Consider the following 25,924-nt stretch of genomic DNA (forward strand, 5'->3'; position numbering starts at 1 on the left):
TTCCCACTTGTCACTTTGCCCTCTTGTCCTGTACAGAGTATTGTACAATTGTTTTCAGGAGAAAACTGATGCTAAGATTCAGACTCACTTCTCAAGACCAATCTTCCTTTAGGTATCTTGAATCCTTGAATCCTCTCTGTCCAGGTTTCCTTAACACCCTCTTCCTTTGTCTCCTCAGCCCTGTGAAGATGCCTAAAGCTCTGCTAGCTTTTCTGAATCTTAGCACTTCCCTCTACTCAGCCTCTCAGCAAATCCTTGGAGACAGAAACCTGAATAAAAGATACGATTAGAGAAGACAGGGCTCACCTCTGAATTCCCTCATTGACTTGGATTTGGTCGATCTAAGTTGGCTCAATGATACTTTTCCCATTTTTTTCTGGCTTTTCTATTTCCTCATGAGAGGCTTAAACTCATGAGCTCCTCCATCATAGCAGGAACAGAAGTAAAAGATAATAGAAATAAATTGAAAACAATTTTAAATCTGAAAATCAAAACAAAACAAAAATAATAACTCTACCTATTAGGAAGGCAAAAATGCAAGGACTTCCTTGATTTACATAAGGTCTTGATATATTCTGAGATATCAAAATAGACCCTCATCTGTGTACTTTTTTTTTAATTTGTTGCTCACGAAGACTACCATCATCCTATAGCCAAGAAATTGAAACACACATGTCAATGTGGAAGTGAAAATCACTCTTCTATTATTTTTGGAATACTATGCACACAGATCTATTCTTCACTTTAAGGTATATTTCTCAGGGCATATTTGGGAACTCATTGTCTTTTTCCAAGGTCAAGAAATCAATAGAAAAGGCATCAATTGCTTTTGGGATGCTTGGCTGACAAATTAGCTTACATGCTGCTTTTTATTTTCTGTCAGGAGACTTTAATCAATATTTTATAGTTGTTTCCATGGCAAGTAGATAATATATCATTAACAATTTCTGAAAGTAAATAATTACAATTTTCATATAGAAATTTGAAGAAAGGCAGGAGGAGTTCATTGTGATAAAATTTAAAGCTGCCTATATATTTTTCTTGCTTGTGACATTGAATTGTTAAGCTTGGTTCAGTACCTGTGTTTGTTTAATTTCCATTATCACAAATCCCAAGGGGACATTGCTATTTCACAGGCCTCATACACACAATAACTAAAATCAGCCGTTGTGAAAGAGGTTAAGGGTAGGGCAATTGGATTTCTGCAATACTGAGTCAAGGACATATGATAGGGCAATGTCTGTACAATTCAGTCTAAAAAGAATCAATACTGAATGTCCAGATATTATACTATTCTGAATAGAGAAAATTCTAACTATATCAGAAGTTAGTTTTAGAAAAATATTTTTTCATACTAACCCGGCTTGATGAAAAATGAAATTCTTAGAAAAAAGCTTCCAGATTCATGTTTTCTTTCTAATCCATGGATGTCGTCAATGCTTGTTCAAATTGTTATAGATTAAGAATGGAAATTTTCCTGGGTTGGCAGATAGGATTAGAAGACATTTGTGATTCTATTATTGTACAGCCATTCTACTGATGAGTTCCGTGACCTCTAGCTAGTCACTTAGCCCTTCTCTGGGCTTCATTTCCTTCTTGTATATAAAAAAGGAGCAACACTAGTTGTAGATACTGCCATATCCATGGAAGAAACCTGCCTATAAGGGCAAAGAAGTATAATTAAACCTTGGCTTTCTTCCTTTAAAAATTAAAACCCCATTAAATATTAAGAATGTCTTAAACAACCTCATCAGTGCTGGGCTGGAAAGCAATTAAATATATCGTTTTGCCCCTAAGATCCTCCCTGGAAGGTTAGTTGTGTCCCTTATTGCCAATGATATTTACTGATGTAATTGATAATGGATGTTTGCTGGTAAGTCTCTTTCAGTATTTATTCTCCATTTAAATTTTAAAATGACCATGGATTATTTAGTTGAGTTTAAACATGAAAGTTTATTCAAAACCCTAGAACTTTGTAAAACAAAGAAAGTAGTACGTAGATGAAAACAGTGGGTATATTCTAATAATTTCAGAGCCAATGTTCACTTTAGTTAGCAATCAAAAAACTTAAAAAAAATTAAGCAAAACATTTTTCTTGTTTTTATAACATCTCTAACATAGAAATACTTTGGGATTTTTCAGATTTGAAATTACTTTGAAAGAAAAAGAGCACTTGCTCCAAAAGTTATTATTTTTTATTCTTTTTTCTGGAGATTTTAATAAGAGGAGTAAAATACTTTAAAATATAGTTTGTAAAAAATTCTTAAACATTCAATCAATGACTTTTGAAGCTTATCTCCTCTGATCTTATTTCGTACACTTCTGAGTTAGTATACAATTATTGTTATCGTTCTTTAAAAAACCACACCTTAGAATCACATTAAACTTAAATGAAGCAAAATAAAAACACATATCTTAGAATCACATAAAATGTAAATGAATTGAAACAAAGAATTTTATTGCAGAAACACCTTTTATTCAAAGAACTTTTCTTTGATGTGTATAATCCAAAACCATGATAAACAACAAAGGAAAAGGTGATGGATTTGCCAGATTTGGATTCGATTTAAGGAATAGCTCTGGAGCATTTTTTCTATTTCATCAAATGGACGATAGCATTAATTTTAAGATATACTGCAATTGTGTTTTTCACAAAGAAAGAAAATAAGTAAAAACAAATAATACTAGCAATTAAACTGTAACAAAATTAATTTTAATATGGGATATTTATGGTTTATTTAAAAAAAGATATTTTATTAAATTATGAAATAGATTTTCAAAATAGAATTTTAATTGTATGCAATTATACCAGGATTTCTTTGATTTACATACTTAGAAATAATAATAAAGGTCAACCTCTTCCCATTGTGAATCACATTTCAAAATCACTTTTCAACCAGAGTCAGCTTCTTTGCTTTTCAACAAAAAGTGCTCTCTACTATGAAGAACATCAGGGATTAGTATTTTCTGGGATTTTTGTTATGAGACAGTGATACCTCTTTGCAAAGATCTTCATGTGGGGAAGCAGCTGTGGCTTAATCAGTTGGGTTTCTGTCTACCACATAGGAGGCCCTGGGCCTCCTTGAGAAGGCAGGCTCACCTGCAGGCACCGCAGAGTGCTGCCCAGCCCGCAAATGCCACGGAGAGCCAACACAGCAAGGTGATGCAACAAAAAATAAAAAAAAAAGGGAGAGAAGCAAAAACACAGAAGAATGCACAGTGAATGGACACAGAGAGCAGACAGCAAGCAATTTGCAAAAGGGGAGGGGAAATAAAATAAAATACAAACACAGAGAATGGACAGAGAGCAGACAGCACACAAAAAGCCATGGGGGAGGGCAGTATAAAAAAAAGATCTACATGTGGAAATAAGAGAGAAAATTAAATAAATAAAAGAAGGGAATAACTCATAGAGTCACTGCTGAGGAAGTCAAGGGCATGCTCAATCCTGACCTAACCCTCTCCTTTGCCTTGTGTTTCAATGTATTTCCATTTCTCAGCCTGAGAGAGATGTTAACTCTAAAGGATTGACCTGAGAATTACTTGAACATAAAACCAAAAGAAGACAGTTCCAACTGCTTATCAGCATGGGGACTCTCAGTGGCAGGGCCCCTTTGCCTGGATCATATAAATACCCTGGCTATGAGCTGCACAAGTTTGTCTCTTCTCTCCAATGCGAAGTGGAGCATGAGGAGCTACCTTCCGTTGACCCTGACCTGGGCTTCCCCAGGAGACCCACCATGATGGGATCTCTTCCCCTGATCTTTTAGACACTTTATTCTGTGTAAGTAGTAAAGCAGTTATTTGCTGAAATTCTGTTGTGGTCTGATCCTGTTCTCTCAAGACACACTATAGAACAAATCACTCTGCAGTCACTAGCTGCTCTATTATTTTGTTTTTAAGGGTAAGTGTTTCTAGCTGGACGGGGATACTAGAAAACAAATAAAGCACATTGATTTAAATGCTAAAGGTTAGATAATATTGCCTCATATATATCTTATTTTTTAACGCTGAGATAATATAACCCAACAAACAAAAATGTTTCCTTATTATCAAATAATAGGCACAAAATTTTAAGGCAACCAGCTCCTTATATTTTTGATCTCTAGGATCCCCTCAAAAGATTTTATTCATTTATAGATATATAGCTTCCTTAAACCTATGAGGTGCTTGGCCTTTATTAAGGCATAGTTCTAACTTTTGCTATTTTCTAATATGTTTTCTAATGTCTTTCCTTCACTATCATTGGCTATTTCATGTCCCTAGAAGATTTATCAGAACACATAGATTCTACACAGTGACATATTTTGGTTGCATTTCATATTACACATATTTTCTTTTATGAAGAGAGAATTAGGCATAGATTGTCACCTATAATGACATCCTGTTTCACAATCAAATCTTAATTTTTGTCAGAAGCTCTAGTTTTCACCTACTTTTACTTTTCCCACTTTGACTACTTGATCTAATTATTTTTTGTTGTAAGGTTTTCTTTCTTGAGAGGAGGTGTATTTTGTTTACCACTTTTTCATATTTTTAATCCATATTCTTCCTCTGCTTCCTGTTACTAGCACATCAAAGCTTTGTCTTCTCATTCAATAGCACCTGTCAACAGCAGGTGCGAGGATAAATCATAATAGTAATTAGAATATTATTAATTCTACCTCAACTTAAATGAGATGTCCTGCACAACCTAGGTTTACTAACCACCCATTTCCCAAGTATTTTGTAGAGCCTATCAGTTCCACGAGATGTTAGTAGCTGTTAAACAATAAATGAATGAATCTGTGAAATATGGTGTTAACAAAGTTACTGAGAGACTAACCAGATATTTGAATATGTAATACCACACTATATATCTTTAAGTTACTACAACCACTATTTTCCATTCATCTTCTTATGGAGAATATAGCAAATGCAAGTTTTTTATCACTTTAATCAAGTATGTTCAGATTGTCAGGGAAGCCATAACATACTCAAGAGTGTTTTTTCCCTAACATATTTCTTCAAAACAAGTTCAACTACTTTATAGAAATGTTGAGCATCAATTGAGACACCAACAGCAATTCTCTCAAGCAGAAACAAATTAAAAATTGATGGAATAAGAATAATTGAAAAAGTCAGTGATTTGGAACTGAGTGTTGTCAAAAGTAAAGAGCTAGTTTGTAGCACTAACATACTCACGGAAATGATGTTCAATTGTTTTCAGTGACAATCAGCAGGAGAGAATCAAGCACCTCATAGCAATTACCGAAATTCTGTCAGAATCTGTTATAACATTGCCTTAGGGGAAGAAGATAAGGGAGCATCTACCTAAGGAAACAACATCAAGGAAAGGAAGGAAATGAAAAAAAAAACTGTTTTGGCTTTAACCCATGAAGCTGATGATTAAAGGTATTGTGCTTCAGAGAGAGGATTAACTTAATATTTAAGGTAAAACACTGGACAATGGAAAATAGCGATTTTTTCTGAGAATAAAAATAACATGAAACTTAATTTTCTTTTAAGATGAAAGATTTTATTGCATGTGATATCTTTTTTAGGGTCTTGAATGAATTAGCAAATAATAAACATTGTACCCAGGGTGCTAATATCTTCACATAAATGGTTGTGAAAAAAAAAATAGCCTTTAATGAATGTGCTTTGTCAAGATGTAGAAGGTCAAGTTTCAATAGAGAAAGAAAAACAAATGCTGTAGCAAACTATAATAAAAAGGAGCTGAAGTAAGTAAATATTGATCATAGTAAACTTTTGTCAGGCATAGGATTTTATAAAAAAATTACAGTCACTTTTAAATTTGAGGACATATAATTAAAATATGTAAGAAAGAAATTACTAATCTTCAGGGACTTAGGACATGGAGAATACACTTAATTTTAAAACTAATTTATGTCTCAAAATAGTTCCCAATCATAAAATATCAATAAATCATCAGTTGGAGAATGTTTGTTACACTGAAAATGAATACCATCAGTAAATATAAATGTGTCAATTCATATATGTGTAAATATATACTGAGAATGCCAAGGTGCAATTTGTTTTTGTCAAGAGAGGTAATTTGGAAATAGATATTGGACATGGATTACAAAATATTAAACTTAAAAAACTACAAAAATATAGCAAAATTTATATAAGGTAAGTTATACCAGTAATGGAAAAAAACTTCATGAAGACAGAGGACATTAAAATGTGGAAAAGAGCACATATGAGTTTCACAGATTTAGTCATTCAAATAACTATGGATTTTTATCAAACATAGTATTTTTCTTATTTTGACAGGCAAGATAGAGTGAAACCAATGAGTCTTCTTGAAAGTGAAAAAGAAGAGAACTTTATATTACTAAGTAACTAAGGGTGAATAAAATCTTTAAAATTTTACTTTTTGACTTTTCAACTCTACTCCTTTGTTTTCTTTTAAAGTTCTTTGAGTAATCTTATCAATTATCACACAAGAAGTACTTTGCCTACCTCTCCTCTCAGCCCCTATCCTGAAAACTGTCAGTTGCAGATCCCTACAACTGGATGGGACATAGAAATGCTTTGCTATAACCCAATCATTTTGCAAATCAACAAAAGTCAGATATAGGCGAAGCAATCATTTATTAACATTGCATGGTTATACTTTGTGATTCTTTCTTCCTTCTACAAATATTTAGAACAGTCCACATTTTATTTGCTCCTTGAAACTCTCTTTTCACGAAAAAAAGTATTTTAAATCCCACAGCACCTCCTTTAGCACTCAGAAAATCTTTATTACAACAATGTGAATTTTTTATCTTGTATCATTCAACCTGTCAGTTCTTAAAGAGACAAATTAAGCTGTAGATATTTTCATTTTCTTCATATATCTGTTCCTAATTGTGTAAGTTGGCCTACACTCTATGAGTAACCATTTCAATGGTATAGTTTTTCATTATAGTTTTCCTCTATTTATATGTATATTCATTCTAAATTTTACTTTTTGTATAATAAGAATATGCATATTAAACCATATAATTAAGCACATGTAGCATTTTGTAAACTTTTAACAATATTGTATGTTTGGGTCATTTCCACGCTGATGTTTATAGCAGCACTTCCCATATTTTCCTACTAGATAATATCCCCTTGTTTGATTTATCATCATCCACATGACCATTCTCCTATTGATGACATGTAGATTAATTCAATTTCGTGGCTTTATAAACATTACTGTTATGAATAATTCCATAGCTATATAAATTTTAGATCTGGGAGATTTCAAGTTTGCATTTCGAGCAAAGGAAACTGTGTACTCAAATCTATAACTGCAGTATATTTTCCAGAAAGATTTTGCCAATTTATATTTCCTCTAAGAGATTATAGAATATTAATTCCAATAATTTCATCATCAGGTAATACTGTAAATTTAAAGTTTAATTAATCTTTTCTATTGAAAATGGCACACTATGGTCACCTGATTTTCCAAACAAATATTGAGACTTAGCATTATTTCAACATTTTTATATAAAGAATTAATATGATTATTGCATTACCTAAAATCAATAAAAAAATTTTAGCATACATTTTAAAATTTTTTTTTATTTTTATTTTTTGAGAGGTGGATTTGGGGAGGAGTGAAGTGTCAGAATTTCTTCATTATAAAGTAGGCAAATTTATCATTTGTCAGAAAAGATTTTTCCTTTTCTGATTTGGAATCTTTTTGCATCCCCTTGAAGAAAGTGTTGCCTACTACAAATTTATAAAGTGTTACTCACCCTAAATTTATATTGCCTTATGGCGATTTTTGGAGACATTACTGTACATTTCTTCAGCTACATGTGAACATATAATTATCTCGAAATAAAATGTTTAATCTCAAAAAAGAAAAGAAAAATATAGTTCTGTGTATTTACTCGAATGTTCATTTCCAATGCAATGCTGAATTTACATCTAATGCTATTTCCTTAAGCCTGAAGAGCTATATTTAGAATTTGTTACAGTGAACATCTGTTGACCATCAAAATCTATCAACATTCTCTTTTTTAATTGTTTTAGTTAAAGAAGTTGTAGGTTTACAGAAAAATCATGTAAATAATAGCAATTTCTCATATACCTCTCCCCTATTACTAATACTGTACATTACTGTGGTACCTTTGCTACAATTGAGGCAAGAATATTATAATTGTACTACTAACTATAGTCCATAGTTTGTATTAGGGTGTATTTATTCCATATACTATCCTGTTATTAACACTTTATATTAGTGTACATTTGCTGTAACTGATGAAAGAACATTTTTAAAAGTGTACTATTAAATATACTCCATCATTTACAATAGTGCTCATTGTGTGTTACAGTCTTATGCTTTATTTTTTTATTTTGTATTCTATTAACCAATATATGACCTAAAATTTCCCTTTTAACCACATTCACATATATAATCCCATACTGTTAATTACACACACAATGCTGTGCTGTCATCACCACCATCCATTTCCAAACATTGTTATCAACCCACATAGAAATTCTGTACAATTTAAGCATTATCTCCCCATTACCCATGCCCGACCAAGTTCATGGTAATAAATATTCTATCTTCTAACACTATAAGTTGCTTATTCTAATTATTTCCTATCAATGTGAACATACAGTATTTTGCTTTTTTGTCTGGCTTATTTCATTCAACATAATTTCTTCTAGGTTCATCCATTTTGTTCCATGAAACAGAATTTCATTCCTTTTTAATGTAGGATAATATTCAATTGTATGTATATATCATATAAATACATACAATGAATACTATGTATAAATAATAATTCCATAATTTCGTTATACATACATAAATGTATGTATAAATAAGTGACTTTTTTTTATCAGTTCATCAGCTGATGGACACTTGGTTTGCTACCATCTTTTAGCCACTGTGAATAATGCCACTTTAAACCACACCATGTAAATATCCATTCAAGTCCCTGCGTTCAGGTATTTTGGGTAATTATCTAGTAGCTGAATTGCCAGGTCATACGTTAATTCGATATTAAGCTTTCTAAAGTCCCGTGAACTGTCTTCCACAGCGGCTGCGCATTCTCATCAGCAATGAATGAGTGTTCCAGTTTCTCCACATCCCCTCCATACTCATAATTTTCTGTTTTTTTTTAAATAGTAGCCATTCTAGTGGGTGTGAAATGGTACATCATTGCAGTTTAGATTTTCATTTCTCTAAGAGTTAATGATGTTTTTCATGTGCTTTTTAGCTATTTGAATATTCTCTTAGGAGAAATGTCCATTCAAGTCCTTTGTCCATTTATAATTTTTTTGTTGTTGTTGTTTTTGTTTTATTGTTGAGTTGTTGGATTGCTTTCTACATTCTAGACATTATGTGTTTCTCAGAATTTGTGCATTTCCTCTTGGTCGTCTTATTTGGTGGCATACAGTTGTTTATAGTAGCTGCTTATTGCCTACTTATTTCTTTGGGGTCAGTTAAAATCTATCTCCTCTTATTTTTAATTTTTTCTTCTCTTCTGTTTTCTTTGTCAGTCTAGCTAAGTGTTTGCCAATTTTATTAGTATTTTTAAGGAAGCAACCTTTGGCTTTGTTAATGTGTTCAATTTTTTAAAATTTCATTTATTTCTGCTCTAATCATTGCTGTTTCTTCCCTTCTGCTGCTTTGGGTTTAAATTGCTGTTCTTTTTCTAGTTCCTTCAGTTGGGCAGTTAGGTCTTTAATTTTATCTCTTTCTTCTTGTTTAGTGTACACATATAGGGCTATAAATTTCCCTCTTAGCACTGGCTTCCATGTATTCTGCAAGTTTTTATATATTTTGTTCTCATTTTAATTCATCTCATGATATTCACTGTTTCCCTTGTAATTCCTTCTCCTTTTCCCTCTCCTTCTCCTTCTTCCAGCAAAGCCTAAAATATTTATTTTCTAGCCCTTTATTGAAAAAACTTACATACGTCTTTCTTAGGAAACAGACACATTCTAAGCAGTAGGAGCAGGCTGCAGTGGACTGGAAGACCCTTGTCCTTTCTTTCCTGGAAGGAGGGTCCAGGGAAATGCAACAAGGACTGTGTGTGGATGTGTGTGTGGATATAGGGGTGGAGAGAAATGTGTACATGTGCATGAGCATGTTTGGACACTGAGAGTAATTAGAGTTAGAGCTCTTCTTAAGGGCTGATCCAGCTGTCGTCCAGTTCGTGCAGGATGCTGTACCACTGCTCAAACTCCTCCTGGCTGCAGTGCTGCAAGAGCTGACCATGTCCTCAGCGAGGGAAGCCACTATCCAGAGCTTACTCCAACTGCTGCCCAAGATGCCCTCTAGACTGGCAGCAGAGACTGCTTCCCACTCAGCCGGCAGCACGTCAGGCTGCAGTACCTGGCAGCAGCACTGAGCATGGCTAGGGCACGGCAGCGGGGCAGGTGCAAGGCCTGGTTCAAGTAGCTGCTGCAGCTGAGCGAATGCTGAGTACAGGCTTCAATAGACCGCTCCATTTTAAGGTTTTCCGGAAGGCGTCTGAGAAGGAGATTGTTCTGGGGACTAAGGCTATCACCCCCACTGAGGGTTGTTATTTAACTTCCATATATTATTTAACAGTTCTCATCTGTTATTGATTTCCCGTTTCATCCCACTATGATTAGAGAAGAGGTTTTGTACAATTTCAATCTTTTAAAATTGACGGAAGAGTATTGTGGGAAGATGGTGTTGGATTAAGCAGACAAGGATCAGCTCTCTCCCAAAAACAATGGAGAAAGAGCCAAAAACTGCGTGAGGGAGGTCAGCAGACCAGCACAGTGTTTCACAAATCCCAGGAGGGTGAGGGACAGAGACCAAGAACCCAAAACAGCAAACTGAGTTACTAAACCTTCTGGCCACCAAAAGGGCTCCCTCCCTCACACCCAAGATGTTAAGCTGGGGTAAACCCCTAACTAATTTTGGGAGAAAATCTGTGACCTATTAGTGAGTCCCTGGCATGATTTTGATAACTTAAACTTGGCAATCATTTTTAAAGATATTTATTTTATTTTATTTGTTTATCCCCCTTGTTGTTGTTGTTGTTTTACATTCACTGTCTGCTCTGTGTGTTCATTCACTTGTATTCTTTTCATGCCTGCTTGTCTTTTCTTCTTGCCTTTCTCTTTAGGAGGCACCGGGAACCATTCCCAGGTCCTCCGATGTGGGAGAGCAGTGCTCAGTTGCTTTTATCTCCCTGGTCTGCTGTGTCTTTCACTGTCTCTCCTTTGCACCTCCTTTGTTGCATCATCTTGCTGTGCCAGCTCTCCATGGTGCAAGTCATCAGCTCTCTGTGGCATGGGCTGTCAGCTCTCTGTGGCATGGGCTGCCAACTCTTCAGGACACAAGCCAGCTTGCCTCCACCAGAAGGTCCTGGGTATCAAACCCAGAGCCTCTCATATGGTATGGGAGTCCAATCATTTGAGTCATGTCTGCTTCCCAAGCTGGGCAATTTTAAAGACTTAAGATAAGTTGAACCAATTATCAAAGAAGGTCTGTGAAAAAAGTAATAACAATAGTCAAGAGAGAGAAATTGGCCATCAGACTAAATTTATCAACATATTCAGATGCCTACACACCAGCAAAAATTTATAAGTAATACTAGGATACAGGAAGAGATGGACCACCCAAAGGAACAAACTCAATATCTTGAAAAGATACATGACTTCAGACAATAAATCAGTGATAGTCACACAACTCTCCTAAATCAATTTAAAGAGTTGGAAGAAAATATGACTGAAGAGATAGAGAATATTAAGCAGCCAGTGGGTGAACATAAAGAACAATTTGAAAAAATTCAAAGAAAAGTAACAGTCCTTATGGGAATGAAAGATACGATGGATGAGATTAAAAATACAATAGAGGGAAGCAGACGTGGCTCAAGTAATTGCATTCCCACATGCCACATAGGAGGTCCCAGGTTCAGTTCCCAGTGTCTCCTACAGAGGACAAGCAAGGAAGTGAGCTGGTGCCACAGGCTGGTGCAACAAGATTATGGAATAAGGAGACACAAAGAGCAAACACAATGAGAGACACTACAAAGCAGGGTGTGGAAGTGGCTCAAGCAGTTGAGCACCTCTCTCCCACATGGAAGTCCCAGGTTTGGTTCATGGTGCTTCCTAAAGAGAAGACAAGCATACACAGAAAACACAGTGAATGGCCACAGAAAGCAGACAGCAAGTGCAAACAACGGGGAGGGGATAAATAAATAAATAAATATTTTTGAAAAGCGTATATTAAAAGAATACATTAGAGTGACATAGGAGCAGATCTGAATTGCTAGAAGACAAAACACCTGACTGGAAAAGACAGGAGAACAGAAAGAAAAGGAGAATGGAAAACTGGATCAGAGGCTCAAGGTATTGAAGGACAAGGTGAAATGCATTATCAGTGTTCCAGAAGGAGAAGAAAATGAAAAGAGGCAGAAAGAATATTTGAGGGAATAATAACTGAAAGTTTCCCTGCCCTTATGAAAGACATAAATACCAATATCCAAGAAAGAAAACATACCCCAAAGAGAATAAATCTGAATAGACCTACCCTGAGACATCTATATTCAGAATGACAACTATCAGAGATAAAGAGAAGATTCTGAAAGCACCAAAAGAAAAGGAAAACATCCCATACAAAGGAAGCTCAATAAGATTTCTCTCATCAGAAACCATGGAGGACAGAGGAAGTGGTATGATGTATTTAAGGAACTAAAAAAGAAAAACTGCCAGCCAAGAATTCTATGGCTCACTAAGCTGTCCTTCAAAAAGTAAGGGGAGTTCAAAGTTTTCACAGACAAACAAAAACTGATGCACTATCTTACCAAAGAACAGAATTACAAGAGATACTAAAGGGAAGGTTGCAGCTTGAAAGGAAAAATCAAGGGTGAGAAACAGGGAGAAGAGTATAGAAATGAAGATTATTAGAGAGGGTAAATAAAGGGTAAAAATACAATAGTATGGTATGACAACAGAAACACAGAGGTCAAAATGGATGAAGTAAGTAATGCATTTACAGTAATAATATTGAATGTTAACAGCATGAACTCTGCTATCGAAAGATATAGATTGATTGAAAAGATAAAAAAAATTAGCCATCTATATGCTGACTACAAGAGACTCACCTCAGACATAAGAACATAACCATAAGAACATAAAAGTGAAAGGCTGGAATAAGATATTCCATGCTAATAGTAACCAAATAAGAGCTGAAGTAGCTATACTAATATTGGACAAAAAAGATTTCAAATGCAAAATGGATATATATTATATATTAATTCATTATATATTATATATTAATATATAATATATTAATTGTGTATTATATATTAATTCATTATTAATATAAAGGGTAATTCAGCAAGATGAAATAACCATACTAATTATTTATGCATCTAATCTAAGTGCCTTAAGATACATGAAACACACACTGGCAAAGCTATAGGGAGAAATAGACGTCTCTACAATAATAGTTGCAAACTTCAATACACCACACTCACTATTGGATTGAATATCTGGACAGGGAATAGAGAAAGAAACAGAAAACTTATATAATGTGATAAATGAACTAAACCTAAGTGACAACTATAGAGCACTGCACTCCAAAGCAGCAGGATATACTTTCTTTTCAAGTACACATTGATCCTTCTCCAAGATAGACCATATGATGGGTCACAAGACAAGTATCAATAAAATTTAAAAGACTGATATTATACCAAACACTTTCTCTGGTAATAACAGAATAAAGCTGGAAATTAATAATGGATTGAAAAAAGGAAAATTCATAAATATATAGAGATTAAACAACATAGTCTTAAACAAACTTTGGGTCACAGAAGAAATTGCAAGGGAATTCAGCTAATACCCTGAGATGAATGATAATGAGAATACAACACATCAAAACCTCTGGGACACTTAAAAGCCAGTGCTGAGAGGGAAATTTATAGCCCTCAATGCTTATATTAAAAAAGAAGAAATAGCTAAATTTAAAGAATTACCTGCACACTTGGAGGAATTAGCAAAAGAACAGCAAACTAATCCCATACCACGTTGAGGGAAAGAAATAGTAATGATCAGAGCAGAAATAAATGAAATTGAGAACAAAAAAAAAGAATAGAGAGAATATACAAAACCTAAAGTTGGATCTTCGACAAGATCAGCAAAATTGACAAACCCTTAACTAGACTAACAAATTAAAAAAGAGAGAAGACACAAATAAATAAAGACAGAAATGAGAGGGGAGCATTACTACTGAACTTGCAGAAATAAGAGAGATCACATAAGAAGATACCATGAAAATGGTAAGCCAGAAAAAGAGAAAATGTAGATGTGATGGACAAATTCCAAGGAACACATGAATCAGCTACACTGAGTGTGGAAGAAATAGAAGACCTCAACAAACCAATCACAGGTGAAGAGATTGAAACAGTTATCAAAAACCCCCCAAAGGTGAAAAGTCCAGGACCAGATGGCTCCATAGGTGGAATCTACCAGTCATTCTCAAAGCCTTCCAAAATTTGAACAAGAAAAAATGCTACCAAACGCATTCTATGAAACAAACATCACCCTAATACCAAAAACAGATAATGATACTATGAAAAAGAAAATTATTGACCAGAATTTCTAATGAATATAGATGCAAAAATCCTCAACAAAATACATGCAAACAGAATCCAAAAGCACATTCAAAGAATTATAGAAAAAAATCAAGTGGGTATTATCAGAGGTACAAGGGTGATTCTACAAAAGAAAATCAATTTATGCAATAAAACACATGATAAAGCAAAGAAGAAAATCATGTGATCCTCTCTATCGATGCAGAAAAGGCATTTGACAAAATACAACCCCCTTTCTTGATGAAAACTCTCCTAAAGATAGACTTATAAGGAAATTTTCTCAATATGCTAAAGTGCATATATGAAAAAACGACAGCTAGAATTGTACTCAGTGGTGAAAGACTGAAAGCTTTCCTGCTGAAATCAGAAACAAGACAAGGATGCCCACTGTCACCATTACTATTCAATATTGTGAAAAAAATTCCAGCTAGAGAAATTAGGCTAGATAAGAAATATTAGGCACCCAAATAGGAAATAAAGAGGTAAAATTTTCACTATTTGCTAATGACATATTACATCTAAAATATCCTGAAAAATCCACAACAAAGCTACTAAAATTAATAGACAAGTACAGAAAAAGGGCAGGTATATGATTAATATCCAAAAAGTAAGTATTTCAATGTTACTGATGTTACAATCTGAGAAGGAAATCAGAAGAAAATTCCACTTTTAATAGCAACTAAAACAATCAAATAATTAGGAATAATCTTAACCAAGGTCATAAAGGGCCTGTATGCAGAAAACTATGTAACATTGTTAAAAGAAACCAAAGAATTCTTAAATAAATGGGAGGACATTTCATGTTCAAAGATTGGAAGACTAAACGTCATTAAGATGTCAATTCTACCCAAACTGATTTACAGATTCAATGCAATCCCAATAAAAATCCCAATAACCTTTTGTGTAGAAATAAAAAACCCTATAATCAAATTTATTTGGAAGGGCATGGGAGCCCCAAAAAGCCAAAATTGTCTTAAAATGGAGAATGAAGCCAGAGGACTCTCATTTCCTGACTTTAAATGTATAACTTAGCTACAGTGTTGAGAAGAGCATGGTACTAGCATAAGGACAAACAGAATTACCAATGAAACCAAATTGAGAGATCAGAAATAGACCCTCACAACTACAGTCAAGTGATTCTGAGAAGGTTGTTAAGCCCACCCAGCTGGGCAAAAACAGTCTGTTCAACAAATGGTGGTGGAAGAATTGGATAGCTATATCCCCAAGAAAGAAGATCCCTGTCTCACACCTTATAAAAAAATTAGCACAAAATGGATCAAGTACCTAAATATAAAAGCAACAACCATAAACCTAGAAAACGTAGGAAAACATCTTCAAGATCTTGTGGTTGTTGGTAGTTTCTTAAATCTTACACTAGAAGCATGAGCAACAAAGAAAAAATAGATAAATGGGACCTCCTCAAAATCCAACACTTCTGCACCTCAAAGCCAAATCAATGGGAGAAAATATTTGGCAATCACATATCCGTTAAGTGTTTAATAATCCATGTGGTATTGATACATGGTATAGATTGTGGTATAGATACATGATGGACTATTATGCAATTGACGATTGGATAAGCAAATAGGGGATTATATACACAGTGGAATATTATGAAGTGTTACAAGAAATGAACTCGTGAAGCATGTGACAATATAGATGAACCTGGAGAACATTATGTTGAGTGAAGCAAGCCAGACACAAAAAGAGAAATGCTATATGATTGCACTATTATGAACTAAATATATTGTTTGAACTCATGGAGTTAATAATTAGAATACAAGTCACCCAAAAATAGGAGGATAGAGAATGGAAAGCTGATGGTTAATTTGTGCATAATTGGTAAAAATGTTGTTTGTAAATCTTTGAAAACGAGCAGAAATGGTTAAAGCACATCATGCTGTTCGTAATTACAGTGCTTCTGTATGGTTATGACAGTGGTTGAAAGGGAAAGTCTAAGGTCATGTGTATTACAAGAAGGGAAGATAAAAACTATAACATGGGATGATATAGATAGTAAAACCTCATGTAAAACATGAATATGGGGGATATTGCATATGTAAGACTGTTTTAACAAAATTTAAATACAAGTGCACAGAGACAAAAAGAAAAGCAGCTATGTATGTCAGTCAGTGCATAGAGAGATTGAGAGGTGATGTTTTGTTTGTTTTTTGCTTATTATTATTATTGGTATTATGACAGTGCTGTGAGAATGACTGGGGTGATGAATGTACAAATATGTGATGACACTGAATACAATTGATTGCACACTTTGGATGGATTTATGCTTTGGTAATATGCAATAATAAAATTGATTTGTTTAAAAAAAACTGAAATGCATTTCCAAACCTGACAAAAATAATGGAAATATTATAAATTACAAACCCACAAAATAATTTGAAAAAATTAGAGAGTGATAACAAAAAAGTAAATAATTCAGGGGAGTCAATACTTGAAAGAAGGAAACTATATTGGGTAATTTTTTTTTTTTTTTTTGAGAACATTCTAGTCACTGTGGAATGGAGTGATGAGTCCTCAAGCAGAAAACCACAATTCTACAGTCGTTAGAAGTCATAAAATGGCGTGCTAAGCTACAGTCCTCTCAGGAAAATAAATGGGGAAATATTAGAAATGATGAAGCCACTAAGGAAGCTAAAAATACACCACTTTTTGCTGTTTCTTTGTAACCATTAAATTTTGTGTATCAATCAATATAAAGAAATAATTTATCATTTTAATCAGAATCCTAAAGCTTGAATTCATTGCTGATTTCAAATGTTTTGTCGTATTTTGCACATTTTTCTGGCACCATATGAAATTTATCCATTCTTGTGAAACATAAATTACCAGAGTAAACTTAATGAAATCAAGGACATCTTAAGAAAATAAATACACAGTATAAAATTGTGTTCAGTCCTGTCACATGGCCCATGAATCCTGATTGCATAAGCCTCAGGAAAGCAAGTTTTTCCTCAACTATGTTTTCAAACTCCTCTTAACTGAAGTGTATTTGCTCAAGTCCTGGATATGCTAAATGTAAAATGCCATCTAATATATACAAGTTTGTTTTAAAATACAACTCAATAATTTCACTCTGATATTAAGAGTAATTTACTAACTCATCAATTACTGTGTTTGTTTCCCATTATAATGTTATTAAAATAAAATATATTTACATGCATTGGTTCACTTGAATAGTCATTTAATCATGTTTGATTAAATGGACTCTAAGAATTCAGTGAAAACTGTGACCTCTCACTCCTAAAATATGGAAACATTTACTCCCCCACACACATATGCATATGTATTATTTTCATTGCATAATTTCAGATACTCTCCAAATATATTGGGACTGTGCCTGAATGTCAGTTTAAGAAACTACAATCTATACAATGGTTATTAGATAGTAAGAATAGGTATTACTGACAAAAGAAACAAACATGTCCTTATAAAATATGAAACTAGCTCTTAAAAATAAACAGTGTAGCCTTGGTTATCATAAGCTTTCTTTTAAGAATAGCACCTATGAATGTAAGGACTTTCTGTTAGAGCAATGACATTTTTACACACTAATCTAAAAAGTTCAGATGTTCAGATATTTATTCCTTCCGTATATAAAAAGGAATCAACATTAATAAAATCCACTAATACATTCCTGCAGATGATGGAAGATCAAAGAAGAAAAATAGGTTAAGGAAATCAAATGGAATTTAACTGAACAATTAGAAATCCCAACTGCTGCCACTGAAATACACATATTTGATCTGTAATAATAAAGCTGGTGAATTATTCATTGAAATTTTAATTCCATAGAGATTGCCCCACTTTTTAAAGTCTTCAATTTAATGGCATGTGTCTCTCCTAATCTGTGTATTTCTTATCTAGAATGTTCCCCGAATGTAATTTTTGGTAATATTACTAAAAATAAATTTGTTTAAATAAAACATAATTAGTAATGAAAATAATAGGAAGACAATCATCATAAATACAGTGACCTAATTTTAACAGCATGTATTTTTCATATAATTTAGAAGTCATTTTAAAACCCACAAATGAAGAGTTTAAAGACTGTAAAATAGTATTTTTGCCAGTTTCAAGTCTAATATTATGACACTGGAAAATGACATGAAAATGGAACTATACTTACTGAAACATTTACTGTCATATTTCCTTATCATATAACCTTATTTGTTTTAAAATGTTTTCCTATTTTAGAGATATTTCATATATTGTACTAAAAAATCCATGTAAATTTGGTTATTGTTTTAAGCAGAATTTTAGAAAAAAACATATTTCGCACATAAGTGATCCCTTAAGCATAGTTTCCTTGAATATTTTGAGCATACTTATATTATGGTAGATGTTTTTAGACTTATCTAATAAAGGCAACATATGTGCCCATTTGGAGTTCATTTCCATTCACTGATTTTTTTTTTCCCTCCTGTAGAATTTACCTGAACTTCAACTGTGGACTTTCTTTCTCTGTGCATGCCCACTTCTTCTCTATGCTTTATCTTCTAATTCTTCTCTTTAAATCTTTTTCTCCTGATTTTTCAACTATGTATCTGCATATGTTAATGTTCAGCCAAGGATTTGACTATAGGTAGTACTCACACAAAACTACAGAGCTTTCACATTCTGTCAGTGGTTCTGTATTTAGATTGGGACGTTCAAATATCAGCCAGATGTCAAGCCTTCTGTGGCCTTTACTTTTCATCAGGCTCTCTTGGGTGTCCCCTTGAGCATGTGTGCACTTTCCAAGCTAACCAGGCATGTATGGAGAACTTACAGAGCCCTGTTATGTTTTGCTCATTTTCAGGACCTCCTCGTTAAATTGCTGGCTGGTCGGTACTCACCTTAACAAGGATCAAAATCTTGATCACTGCTTTTAGATTATAAACAGTGAGGTTTTATTTCCTGACCTTAGATACATTATGCCCCCTAGGGGGCAAAGTTGCCCAATTTGGGGTTCAGCTACTCTGTAGAACTATATTTTGTGTCAACCATGGTCTCAAGAAAGAAGGCCACAGACCAGTGCTGTTCATTTATGAAGGTTTATCAGTTTTCTGGGAATAAATACTTCTCAGTAATCTCTTCAATTTAAACTTATTAAGTAAACTTTTCATGTCTGAAAGGGAACATCTTTATACAAGAGTCTGAAAATGTTTTGCCTTGTAAGGGAATCCACAGAATTTACATTGTGGTATTAGGAAGGTTAGTTAAGTCATTTTCTAACTGAAAGTGATACATTCAGTTTCCTATAACAAGCACACTTAAGAAAACTATGCTGATGACTCTAAGGGTCTATTAACTATTACCTTTATAAGCTTTGCATCTCATTTAAATATTAACAGATGTATAGACTGGATTTTGTTACTTAGAAAACCCACACACATTGTTTTTAAAATTGAATGACACTGAGGTAACCAGAATATAATTTTTATATTTTTTTTATCCTTTATCTTAATGTAAAAGGCAAATTTGACTCTGTGGTTAAATTTCAGAAAACTTAGAATTATGGAAAATTGTAACTAATATTTTTATATAACCAAGGTTATTTCAAGTAATCAAGGCTGCATATTCTGATTTTCACATCCTCATTTGATTCGTTGTCTAATACTACTCTTTCCAGTAAAATTTCTTCTATAATTCTACAGGAGTATGGTACAAACTAAATCATTTTATAACTCTGTGGTATTATCACATATAAATGAGCAATTATATTATATGCATGTACACACATATATATTGCCTTGATAATGCTTAGATTGCAATATTATATTACTGGCTCAAGAACCCAAACTCTTATTTTTGACCTGGTGTAATCATGCAGTCTCTTGATAAATATAAATAATCAATTTATGAATGATTTTATTTCTTTACACATGAGGGATTGGTGAATTCCCCTAGTTTACATTTGCATATGCATTTATAATTGGGTGAACAATAGAGTTAGCTCAAATCCAATTAAAGAATGATAGAGGCAGAGTCTCCCATTAGCACATAATTGCCACCTCAATTACACATTCTGGCAAGTCACACAACCATAGGATATTTTCTCCAGTGACATTTTCCAATTTACAGTTTAACTAAGACCTTAGAATTCTCTACCACAACATCAATATACCTCGCACCCTCACAAGTTTATTTTAGAATACCTTCTCTACCCTTCATGAAGATCAGGGCACACTGCTGCCCATATCTAACCACCCAGGACCTCTTGCACCTGTAGTTAAAAAAGGACTTGGATGTATTGTCAATTTTTGGCTGAGTCAATCCCTTAGCTTCAGGCAATTGTCTACATATTTCATAGTTTTAACTCAGGTGGTAGTTCAGTCCCCTTTTCAAGTATTTTTCATTCGAAATTTGGGTGCTTGTAATTAGATTTGAATACATCTAAATTTGACTTAACTTTTTAAATTATGGTTGTCACAAGGGTTTTTACTCAGCATGGAGGTGTTGATAATGAGTTACCCATTATTCTACCAAGATCTTTATTTTCCATTGTATTCTTCAAAATCTATCTAGCTATCTCCAATCATATGTTTTGCTAACTTTCTGCATGGAATCCACTTATCTAGCCATTTATCCAATTTCCTAGGTTTAATGTATTTTCTCCATATTACATTGGTAATTTTTATAGATTTGTCTGCTGCAGTTTGCTTCATTGCTTCTATCACTTCATGCCGAGGATGGTATAGAGGCATCCCAATAACACATTCCCATTTTTTCAGTTCCTTTCTATTTCCTTGCCAAAAAGAGGTTTCATTTGTTAAGATTTGAGTGTTAAAAGACCATGTATCAGTCAGGGTTCTCCAGGGAAAAGGAACTGACAGGCGATTTCTGTAAATATTTTGAGATTTTTATAAGAACTGTTTCACACAACTGTAAGGATACACAAGTCCAAATCCTATAGGGCAAGCCACAAGCAGGGATCTCTGATAAAGGTTTTCAATGAATTTCCCAGGGGAAATATTCATATTAATATACAACTATGAACTTATTTGAATTATGGTTCCTCTAGTACAAATACTGTGAAATTGATTTAACTCTTAGTCTTGGAGAAATGAGCTAACATAATAATGCAGTTTGTATGAATCATGAAGAGGCTTTAAATGCAACTCTCTAGAGCTAAAATGATCAAGATATTATTTCTCATTCCTGTCTAAAGAATTAATTTTGCTTTGCAATTCTCCTTGTGCTATTTAAACACTATTCAATAAATTCTCATTTTAGTCATATTAAGTATTGACTTCAGTGCTTCACACTAATTTACATTGTTGAAGAAAATACCTTTGATTAAAAGGATAATATTTGATCCCAAACAGCTCTAAATCAGCATTTCACAAAATTAGCATTAATGCTTTGTCCTTTATTTCTAAGTATTATTCTATTATAGAGCATATGACATATATCTCATTTAGAACTTTTTTGTATGTCAATGTACTTTTCTCACTAGAATGAGAAAAGTGTTTGGCTACTGAATTTTAGATTATGCCTCTGTGGCAATCTCAAAAGTGATGAGTTTCAAGGAACTACAGTAACAGAACAGGCAAAAGCTAGAACTTCTTATAATGTTTGTAAAGAATACAGTTTATTTGTTTACAGAGAGTTACTAAATCAGGGTAAACCACATTTCAGAGGCAAGCTTTCATAACCCTTCAGTCACAAATGTACCCAGGTCCCAAAATACCATCTGATGGTCAAGATACATTTCAGATACTTTAATAAACTCTCATCCTTAGGATCCCAGGGGTTCTTCTAACTGTTTTAGATGTGCTGCCTAGGTTGCTGCTGAATGAAAAATTGCAAGGCAATGTGTAACAAATGCCAGCACATTCTGGTTGTTGACAGTGAGCTAAGATGAATTAAAGATGAATTTTCTAGATATACTATTCCTCAGTCCACCCAGCTTTCAAATCTACTTAAAGGTATGTGCTGAAGTTCACTTTAGTATCAAATTTTTGTTCTCACGTTTTTAGTCTTTTAAAAAGATTTTTTATGTCTATGACAGAAAACAAAATTCCCTTCACAGTAAATCCAATTACTATAAAAATTCCCAGTGATTAGAAGGTGATCAATTTGAATGACTCAAAGTATTCCACATTACATATCTAAACAAATTATTGTCCCAATATTTTGATCATTTTTGAGAGAAATCACCAACTCAACTCTTTGCAGATACAACTAAAATTTTTTTTATCATGTTCAAATTGTTACCACATAAACAATAATAATCTCTTCATGTTGAACGCTTCTGTTCCTACCAATTGTGGATACCACTAAAATTTTTACTCTTCACCTTCAAAAATATGACCAGTTTTGTTTTTTTCTGTCCTGATCAGGAAATGTGATAATCCCCCAGGAATACTGACTTTTAGAAAACTAGGTTATTTTTATCCTTGACCAAAATATGCATTCACACAAAATTTTAACATATACCTAAAATACTCCAACAATTTAGTAACAAGCATGTTTGCAAAACCTGAACCAAAATCTAACTATTTGATATTTGCTCATGGTGTTGGTGGTATAACAACTAAGAAGTAATTTCCCTATACAACTAAACAACTAACAATATATGGAAATAATGTTTTCAGGCAAAAAATGAAGAAATATGATCTTTGAGAGATAGGTTAAAACTGATGTGCATTCTACAATTATTCTACTGTCTATTTGGAGACAATGTTTGGAATATAAGCACCAGGAAAGGGCATCTAAACAGAAATTTATAAACTTGATGCTTATGAGGACACAGAAAAAAAGTGAGGTGAGCTTAGAAAAAAATTCCTGTAATCTTAAAGAATATATATGTTGTTATGAAAAGAATATTGGTAGCTATATGGATGTTAAAGATGTTTCCAGTGAATTCATAGAAGTAAATGAAGGAAATACAATCCTTTTTATAAAGTGGCAGAGAAATCAGCTGAATTATATACTAGAATTGGATTGAAATTGTAACTTTAAATAATGAACTTGAGTATTTGGCTGAGATTTTGAAGAAAAATGTGAAAGGTGGAGCTTGCATTACTCTTTCTGCTTTTAGTAAAAAGAAAGAAGAAAGGGGCAAACTGAGGACTGAACTGTTAAGTAGAGTATAACTTTAAATGAGATTTGAAAATTGTAAAAATATTTTAAAACTTGCAATCTTATACTTTCATTTGCATTTATTTAATCCATGCTGTATTATTGCAATATGATTTACTTCTGCATGTTATAAATCCTACAAATCATTTTCATTATTTTGCTTTAATTAGTCACTTATTTTTGAATGAATAAACATTTTTAAAACTTTGTCTCCTGCTGTGTAACAAATCCCCACAAATTTAGAGGCTTAAAACTTTATTCATTTATTTATGTCATCATTTCTGAGTCAGGAATACAGATTACAGATATAGCTTAAAATATCTGCTTTAGAGTTTATCAAAAGGCTGCAACCAACATGACATCTAGTACTGAAGTATCATCTGAATGTTTGACTAGAGAACGTTCATGCAGTTTTTGAAAAATTCCAATTCATTAATGACTGTTGAACTGAGGCTTCTGTTCTTAGCTCACTGTTGTCCAGAGGATAATCTCAATTCCTTTCATTGTGGGCATCTCCAAAATGGCAGTTTACTTCAGCAAACTGTGTAAGATGTTAAGATAAAAAAAGAATTAGTATGAAATAAATAACAATGGTATATAAACTCTTTACAGAATGACATCCCATCACCTTTGTAATTTTCCTTTGATTAGAAGCCTATTCAAAGGGAGAAGATTACACAAAGGCATGACTTTAAATGAATTGTATTAAATATGCTTAAAAAGCTGAAGGAAACCAAGGGAGATAAACTAGGGGAATTCAGGAGGCCAATACATGAACTAGTAGGGAATAAAATAATAAAGAGCATTCTTCAGTCTGAAATATAAATACTAGACAATAACTCAAAGTCATAAATAAATGAAAATCTCAGATAAAAGTAACTACAAATGTAAATGTAAAAGATAGTATTATAATGGCTAACTCCATGTATCAACTTGGTAAGCTTAAGGTGTCCAGTTGTGAGATATATTATATTTAATATAATATATTATACATACATATATTGGTTTTAGTTCTCTGGGAGAACCATGGTCAATACAATTCTAGTACCAGTATGTTAGGTGCTGCTATTTTAAACATCTAAAAAAAAAGTGACTTTGAATTGAATAATGGATAGAGGTTGAGAGAATTTTGCAGTGTATGAAAGAAAATCCTGATTTGTCTTGGAGTTGTTAGTGATATGGGCATTAAACTTCATGTTTTACTAGATCATTATAAATTTTCTAAGTATTGCTCAGTGTGTAGCAGAAATTCAACATTTAGGGCAATGACTAGTGAGGAAGGATGGTTCATTGCTGGGCCCTTGATATTGATGACTATGCTTATGAATCTTTGCTCTTGAAATTGCAACTAAGCCTAGTGTTGTAGGGAGTCTAAGAGTTACCTCCTGAAAGCCACCATGATGCTCAAATGTGGTCTCTCTCTAAGCCAAACTCAGCATATAAATGCATTACCTTCCTCCCAGTGTGGAACATGACTCCTGGGGATGAGCTGCCCTGGCACTGAGATATTACTACCAAGAACCAACTAGCAATGCAACTGGAAAAAGACCTTGAATCAAAGGGGAAAAGGTAAAGACAAATGAGTTATATGGCTAAGAGATTTCAAAGTGAGTTGGGAGTTCATCCCAGAGGTAATGCTTCTGCATGACTCGGCAGTATCTCATAGACTGCCAAAGTAGATAGTACCCCAAATAGTGTGGCTTCTGAGGGCTCTGGAGACACTCAGTTCCTATAGACAAGGCAGATAGCTCTGGAGTTTGATATCTTGCCCTTGGGCCCTACTTTGGAGTTTGTGTTCCCACGTGTGACAGAGTTGGACTCAGTTGTGACTTCTCTACACATGTCTCTTCTGTTCCTTCTATATAAACCTATATTTGGTTCTGGAGTTGGTAGATATATGTACAAGAGACTTGATACTTTGGGTTGTTCATGTGCTAGCTGGGCCCTGAGCCTCAACAGAGTTGCAACACCTACTCTCCATTTCACTGGACTCACCCAGGACAATTAACAAGGAGATAAGGATGGACAACCACCATACCAAGGAACCAAGAGAGTCTACCACTGCAAGCAAGAGAGTCCCATCCATTAACTGTATGGGATTGAGGCCCCCTCTCAATTAGAGGTGGAGTGGACATCACCATCCCAGAATCCTCTGGATGGGAAATAAAATATGGACTAAAGTGGACTTACTGATATTCTACTATAGACTAATTGTGATTCTAACAATGGAAGAAATTATATCCTTGATGTGGGGACAGGGT

The sequence above is a fragment of the Dasypus novemcinctus genome, chromosome 15 (genome assembly GCF_030445035.2).
Source record: "Dasypus novemcinctus isolate mDasNov1 chromosome 15, mDasNov1.1.hap2, whole genome shotgun sequence".
NCBI lineage: Eukaryota > Metazoa > Chordata > Mammalia > Cingulata > Dasypodidae > Dasypus > Dasypus novemcinctus.